General features: G+C 42.3%; 1 long non-coding RNA gene across 1 annotated transcript; it reads left to right on the top strand.

Annotated features, from left to right (window-relative positions):
• Positions 1-464: 464 nt before the first annotated feature.
• LOC111932607 (uncharacterized) lies at positions 465-2,407 on the top strand. Its single transcript, XR_002866237.2, has 3 exons — positions 465-626; positions 1,201-1,487; positions 1,628-2,407. It is a non-coding gene; the product is annotated as an uncharacterized LOC111932607 (long non-coding RNA).
• Positions 2,408-8,230: the final 5,823 nt, after the last annotated feature.

The following is an 8,230-nucleotide window of genomic DNA, read 5'->3' as shown; positions in this document are numbered from 1 at the left end:
TATTAAGGCACTCCACTAATTAGAAGTAACCTACAAGCAGAACACGCCCTTGAAACAGGCACAGTGAGGCACTGACTTGTTAACTTTTACTCTCTTTACTTCCATAAGCAAGGGCAGAGGGTGTGCTATGAGTGTTATGCAATTTATGTGCCCACTAGATCCTCCTATTTACATTTTAAAAATACCGTCTCATTAAGCCCTCCAACGTTATCTATGATCTTTGAAGTAAAAGCTTTTGTTGCAGATAGGCTAATCTCTGTTGGCAGAGCCTCCTTTCCTCAGCAGCGAGTGTCTTCAACATGTTGCAGCCTGTACCCTCAGCCTGAAAATGTCTTCACGTGATGCTTAATGAACTGACTACCCTTAATGCTGCCGTAACAAGATAGCTTGTAAATGTATTTATTTTTAATTAGGTCTATTCAGCTGTGTGAATTGATTTATATAACACTAATTAATTAATGAAATTGAAAACCCTGTAAGGATGGGGGTTCACAAACTTTTGTCAAATGGAAACAGCAACTTTGAAGCTGGTAGAAAAACTTAAAATCTGCTGAGTAATAATAGTTTCTGTAAGACTTTTTTTTCCATAACAGTGATTTTTCTCACCAGTACAAAGAAAATAAAAGGTAAGACTTAAAATCTGCACTTGTAAGCTGTTTAAAATTGGGTTAGGGTCCTATAGCTTCTGATTAAAAGATAAGAGCTGAAATCACTGAATGTAGATGTATTTTATTAAACTGTGCATGTGTTGGTTTACAGCCAACCCAAACCTTGCTCCCACAGGTTGTTGTTTTTCTTTATTTTTTTCTTTTTAAATCAAGCTGAAGTATTCCAAAGACAGCACCACCACATACTCACACACCTCTGAGAACATGGGGCTCTGCAGCAGGGCCAGGTCCTTTGGGTGCTATGGGAAAACTACTAATCCCCAGTAAGAAATGCTCAGAAGACAGCAGTGAGTGTTATACCTCTGTTACGAGAGCTGACCCCTGAATTACACAGCTATGGAGCCCTGAGACCAGTGCAGGAGGTTAAACAGAGCTTTATTCTACCAATTTGGCACAATTTAGGTGATATTGATATGTACAATAACGTAGGCTGTGAGTTATCCTTGCTGGACCCCTTACGAACATCTGTGTTCTTTAAAAGCTAATTATTTTGTTTGAAAACAAATTATGATTAATTACTGTGTGTTAATAGGAGAAGGAAAAGAGATCCACAGTCTTGTCCCCACTAGCAATTCAGCCTACAGGTATCTCATCACCTGAGGTCATCTTGCCCTTCAGATCAAGCCCCTGGTCTCAGCCTGGATTATGGAATCAGTCGGACAATGCTCCATGCTCACAAAGCCCCTCATCCAGAGGTAAATAGTGCCTGCATTGCCAGCTGATTCCTTGAAGACTCTGGACAGCTATCTGCCAGCTGGACCACAGGCAAATTGCTGTGCTATGAGGAGCAAGCTTAACCAATAGAAAGGAAGTGACAAGGTAAAAACTCATTTCGAAGTGTGTGTCTTTTAGGAATGAGTGCTGAGGCTTTCTGCTTCTGGCTTTTGCAAGGACACACAGAGTATATGCATCATACACCTACTGTAAATTAATGAATTAATACATCTACGCTATTATAGCTGTCACCTGTTACACATTAGTATTGCCTGCAAGTACAGAAATGGATGCAGAGCTTTGATGGAAGAATGAATGTTCAGTTTCCTGAGTCCATTCAGTCTCTGAGATCCATGACTCCTTCAAGCAGACAACAGGCACTACTTTAGGTTTGGAATTATCAGGAGCGACCCACGGCTACTGCAGCCTTGAGTACCACAGGGAGGAAAGCCTGGCTTCTGGATGAGCTGCTGCTGACTGTCCACTTTTAGCATGCTCCAGACCTCTCACAAAGCATTTGGCATGGCAGTCTCCTGGGCATTGTGTGATAATGGTAGCTTTTGATAGCTTTTCTGACCCACATGTACAAAATAACAAGAATACTGTATTGCAGCCTGTCAGATTTATTTTTGTGGCGTGGCATAAGGATGTATCCCACCACATCCTGTGAAGTTTGGTGGGAGTGTGCATCAAACATGTTTGAGACTTCGAGGTTCCCTTGATACCATTCATGTGTAGGAAGCTTTGGATAGTTAAGAGTCTGACACAAAGTATGCAGTAGCATTCAGCTCTGTATTCTGCCACTTTCCCACTTAATGATTTCTTATTCCTTCTCAAATTAAAAACCATCTTTGTGGGGCATAGTACAGAATGTAAGGTTTGTTTTCTTTTCTGTCCTCAGCAAGAAAAAGACATGTTTACAGCTGATGTGTTAGTTATTATATTGAATGTCTTTTCAAGTCAACAAATTTATCTCATAGAGGATGAACATTGTTATATGTAATAAAACCTAAATGCCCAGTCAAGGTCTTTCTGGTAAAGAATCAGCCAACTTAATGTGCAGTGAGTTTCAGAGGGTTTTCTCCTTTTGAGATATTTCCCAGCTATATACTGGGAAACAAGCAGTGGTATGTGGTGATGTATATGTTTATTCTACACCAAAAAAACAAAACAAGAAAAAAAAGCAAAAAAAAAACCAACAAAAAACCCCCAAACCCCTAAACTAAAGCATCTGGCCTCCGAGCCTAAAAGAAAAACAATTAAAAATTATTGTGCAAAAGCATTCTTAGCCACCATAACACAAAGCAAACTACAAGGAAAGGTAATGCTGCTTTGCTTATTTTCAATCAACACTCTCTGCCAAATATTCTAAATGTCACAGGAATGTAGTTCATGTGTTTCACAGATTATGAGCTACTTTTCTCATTGCTTTGACCACCAGACACAGCAGCATCCAAACACAACACAGCAGTAATTCAAACAAGGCTGCAGTTCCTATTACATTATAGCTATAACTAGAGTGGGAGAAAAAATAGATCAGTGACTCCTGTACAGGTCCAAAACATGCCATAATTATTTCTACCATGCAGAAGAAAAGCTAGCAGAAATAAAGTGGTAAGATAAAGAGGTACACAATTAGCAGGGCTGAGCTGCAAATCCCTTTGATGGATATCTTCAGGATGAGCTCCATATGCAGAGCTGAGCACACAGTCTGCAGGTTGTCTATAGTTTTGATTATTTTGCAGACGAGTGTGCTAAAACCTTGCACAAATTGCATCTATAAAAAGGATGCTTCCGGCTGAAGCTGGCTTTACAGCACAAACTTAGTGATATATCCTCTAAAAAGAACTAAAAGGGAAGAAAGTAGGCCACAGACAGCTTTCCTGAAGACCTGAAGTACTCCACTTCTCCAGCTCTTCTAGCCACAACTTTGTAAAAGCTCACACATGAAGGCATGCATTATTATCACAGATAGTTCCAAAGATGTGAATTTCTTTCCTTTCTGCTTTCTTTGAAGAGAACTTTCAACCAGACCCTGAGCTGCAAATACGTAGAACTGTGTTTGTCAGAAAGTGCTTACCCAAATGTCTCTGGATTTACCATAAGCTCGCCTGCTTAACCTCTCAGAGGTCATGATGTTTTGTAACAACTAGATTTCACCACAGAGAGGACATCAGGTGGAGTGGTGAGACTTTGGGATAAAACCTGGAGGAAGCCTGTGTAATGCCCAAGGGATTGGGAGAAAGAGTTGAAAGAAGAGCCTGAGCATTTCCAGGACGAATTCTAAATTTGGCAGCACAGTGACTCATATGATCTATATTTGAAACAATACTATAATAGCAGCTACCGGGAAGCACTGGATAATATCCAAATGCCTAAAAAAAAAGCTAAATTAAAGTCTTGGAATGGAAAGCTCTTGTGGTCATTTTTCATAGGAAATAGCTCCCATTTCAGTCTGTCTGGATTGCTGAGGTAACTGGTACTGTTACAGAATATGTACCTGCTGGCACATGGGGTTCAGGTGCTGCCCTTTGCTTACACACAATCCCACCATCCCCAGCTCGTTGGCAGTTCCATGCCACAGCAATACCACTAAAGCCTCCATGAGCTCCTCTTCATTAATTTTTATTTTCTTTCATGTCTTCTTTTCCCTGCATTTAATAGACATTGGGAAAATCTTTTCCAGCTTATTGAGTTCTTGAGAGATACAACACTGACCTTATGCAGCAGAGCTGATGACACATTCCACCTCTAATTACAAGCCAGAGATGAAGGTGAGCAATTAATCTCCATTTGAATTCAATACCTACCCCTATGAGGTGCTCACAGTTTATATTTTGCCATGATCCTGGCATGCTCTGTCACAGAGGTGAACAAGGACCTATTCTCCATTCCCAGGGAGACTGTATAGAGGGAAGTTCTTCCCGAAGTGTCCAAGGACCCACTGTGAAGGCATTTCTCTCCTCACTGAGGCTGCCTGTGCCCCCTGTACCTGCCACATTTTTTGCTCAGTGGCCAGGGGCCAGTGTCAGTCTCAGATCAGTGGATGAGATGCAGTGGGAGAGGTGGATGAAAGATGGTACGACCCAGGCACTGCATCCTGTGTGGTTTTTTTGTCTTTATCTACACATTAAAATTCATTTATAAACAGGCTTGGATGCAGGGACCAGACCAACAAGTTCCATCGCTTCCAGTCAAGGCCCTTCATTGTACAATTAGATATTAGAAGGGTCCAGATTCCATGAGGTTTTCATATCTCTGTGCAGCTTCAGTGGGTTGCTTTCTTCTAGAATAGCCTAAGCCTGGTGGTCAAAGCACTCAGATGGCTACAGAAGCTGAAGTTTCCAATCTCTTGAATCAAAGAGCAGCTGGAACACAAATCTCCCTCCTTCCTGGGCAGGTCACCAGGCCACTCGTTGCAACAAACAGCACCAGTGTTTCAGGAGAAGCCTATGATTATTATGGTGCTTACCTCTAAAAATTGCTTTTATCTGTTAAACCTCACTTTTGCAGATGTAGTGTTTCCCACATCCATGATCAGCAGGTTCCTTGCTGAAGATCTGGCCTGGGCAACCACAACCTTCCTCTGTCCCCTGCCCTGTGTGACTACTGTGGTGTTCACCCAGGGCTTCACCTACACCACTGCACTAACCTTTCAGCATGATGCAAAACTGGCAACATCTCCAGCCATGTGCTGAAATTCCCAAACTGGAAACATGCCAGAAAAATCTGGGGTCTTCAGTGTTCAGTGGAGCTGATGAGGAGGGAGAGGAACTTCTAAAGTTGCTGTCAGAGGTGCAATCTGCACTTTGGGTCCCAGAGTCATTCCTTCTAAGATGAGGTGCTTACCTAAAGTGCCTAAATTAAAAGGTCCCTTGACAGGCCCTGCAAGAAAGCAGGAGAAAGAGAACAGAGGGTTGTGGGGGTCGGTTTCCTTCTTCCAGCTGTTAAGGGAGCCACTCTGCTTCCAATTTTGGGGACTTTCCATTTAGGGGGGAGCATGGCTCTGGCACTGAAACCCACCCTGAGCCTGGCATCACTGATCCCAATCTCCTCCACCCCTTCAGGCCCACAGGCCCTTACCACAAAAATAATTTTTCTTTCTTCAAAAGAGGTCTTTCTTGTCATAACAGATGTCTCAATATAAGTAAAGTTGATCAAATTAAATTCCAGCAAATAAGAGTCTGCCCTCGATTGAGGAGCACAGGACTGTGTTCTTCCTGCCAACCCAAAGGTGCACAGACAGGCTTTCCTGCAACACCCTGCTGCTTCTGCAAAACCCCGCCTGAAGAGGACACAAACTTCCATCACCCACAGTCAGATAATTATTCAACGTTTTCACCAGGGCCCTACAGGGTGGCGGCCCACCACAATTTCATTTTTTACCCCTGCACATTTCCTTCCCAGGAAGCCTCCACCCACCATTAACTTCATTTTAGATAATGCCAAAAGAAACAAAGTTGTCCTTTTTTATACATATATATATATATAGAACATTCAAGCTTCCACCCCAGAAACCACCTGATGGCTCAATTTTCACTCCTCTTAAAAAACCTTGCGGATAACTCATGGTAAATACAAAGGCAAAAAGTACTGATTGCTACATGCAGGGGGTGCAGAACCTGCAACTTTGCCTTAAATCGACTGGTTTCTGTCACTACTATTTCCCAAAGAAAACATCACAGCGCAGAGTAAACAGTTTTAAACAAGGGAGTTTTTGAGGGTGATAGAAATGTCGAGTGGAGGATGAGCCAGCTCCTCGTGTCCCACCAGCTACTGGAAATAAGAGGAGCTTTCTCTGCTCCAGCTTTGTGTGGGGAACGGATGTAGGTGTCAAACTGGGAGGGGAGGGAGTGTAATAACACGGAATGTATTAGTAATATGTACTCAGAAATCATAGTAAGGCTGAATCACAAGTTACTCAGCACTTTTCCCATTTATAATCTTGAAAGCTTGTTATGACTAATGCAACAGGCACTAACCTGGCTCAGCACATAGCTCTTTAAACAAACACAGACACTGCCGGGCCAAACCACTGCGTGCCAGGACTTGCACCACCTAATTTGAGATGCCTGTTACAAGCACAGGAGTCTAGACTTTTTCCCTGGGTGCTGAGGTCCAGAAAATGGGGAGAGCTAGCAGTCTTTGGAGATGCTCCAGAAAAACCCACACTGAGGAGAAAGGTGGTTTAAGATGTGCATGCCGTCTCTCCCTCTCCTCTGAGCTCAGAGGCTAATCTCTCCCCTTCAAAAGCAGACCAAACCTGCCTTTAAATGCCCTTATTAACTAGCTGGCAGCGGCAGCTGTGTTTTTTTTATACAGCAATGCAGTAGCAGGAGTGCTCATCTAACATGTGGGAGAACTGAATTCAACTTCCCTGCTTTCCTGCAGTAGCCCAGGTCCCTGCCCTCCCTGCAGATAGAGGAGCCAACCATTAAATAAAATGTGTGAAAAGATGATGGAGCTTCTATTCCTCCCTCCTGAGGAGCACAAAGATGTACCAGCTCATTCTTCTTGATCAAGTATTTTCTATTTCTTTTAAGGGTTTGCCCTGGCAAAGGCAGAGTACATGGAAAGCTGTGAGAGGATTAGTCCCATCTTGCGTGCATGGGATACCCACAGGAAAGCTGGCACACAGCAGCACATCACTCCTCCATCCTGCTGCTGCTGCTGTTGGGCATTAAAAGAGCTGTTGCTGGGTTAGTGAGCAGCATGGCTTTTTAGGCACAGTATGGCAAGGAAAAACGCCTCCTGCAAAGGTCCCAGAAGAGCTTCAGCCCAAGGCAGATGCCAGCATGCCGAGGCCTCTCAGAGAGCACCTTCCCTGTGATCAGGGAGCTGAGCTACCCCTGCCCAGGGTCTGGAAATGGAAAACTGAAGAGCTACATCCCCTGAGTTTCATCCCCTGTGACACCAGGCTGTGAAGGAGTGGAAGATTTTAACAGCCCTCAGAATCTGCACACTCACAGGTACAGTGTCTCCTCTACCTCTCCCTAATCCTTACAAGTAAAATGGGAGAGAACTTGTGAACATACAACTATGTGATGAATGATTTTTATGCCCATTACATGTTTGAACTCTTCCTGTGAAAATGAACAGTCACCACTCTATAAATATACTGAGCAAATAAGCAGAAGTATTTTCCTTTTTGTCTTTGCAAATGGAGAAAACATAGTTCAGCAATTGGTGAAAAATTATTACTGAAAATTGGCAAAATTATAATTCTGTAATTTAATATCCCCAGATTTCTTAACAAAACTACAGTTTTCCATTATCTGATCTATAAAAAAAACAAACAAAAAAAAAAACCCAAAACTCCCAAAAACTCAGCATCCTCAATGGATTAGAAAGGATCTTTAGTGTCTTTAGTATTTATCTGTCTGACTGATGAAGGTTAAGTGTTTTAAAAGAAGTGTGGTATTCTGACATCAGTCTGACAACACTACACCTCTGAACTGTACTTAAAAATAAATCTTTTCTTTTTTCCATTATTCCATCATGATAATGTGACTAATGTGAACTACAAAAGCATTTTTCATGTTACAGGCTGCTTAGGAATGATGAAAATGAAGGGACTACATTTTAGCCTCTATCAATGGACCTGTCCTTTTTTTTTTACCTTACCTAAAATTCAACCAAAATAAAAGAAATGCTATTACCAGTGTACGTAGCAAGGACCAACTTGTTTTGCTCCTGTGAGCAGGTAATTCTTAAAGCAGACTAGCTGCTCTGCTGCCTTGGTCAACGTAAAATATACCCCAGCGTAAGAGTATATATAAAACTATGATCATTTTGGGTCCTCATGAATGTCCAACCTCATGGTGGGGTTCTGCATTCTCTGCTAAAGA

The sequence above is a fragment of the Cyanistes caeruleus genome, chromosome 4 (genome assembly GCF_971803275.1).
Source record: "Cyanistes caeruleus chromosome 4, bCyaCae1.hap1.1, whole genome shotgun sequence".
NCBI lineage: Eukaryota > Metazoa > Chordata > Aves > Passeriformes > Paridae > Cyanistes > Cyanistes caeruleus.
This window is presented reverse-complemented; position numbering and strand designations above follow the sequence as displayed.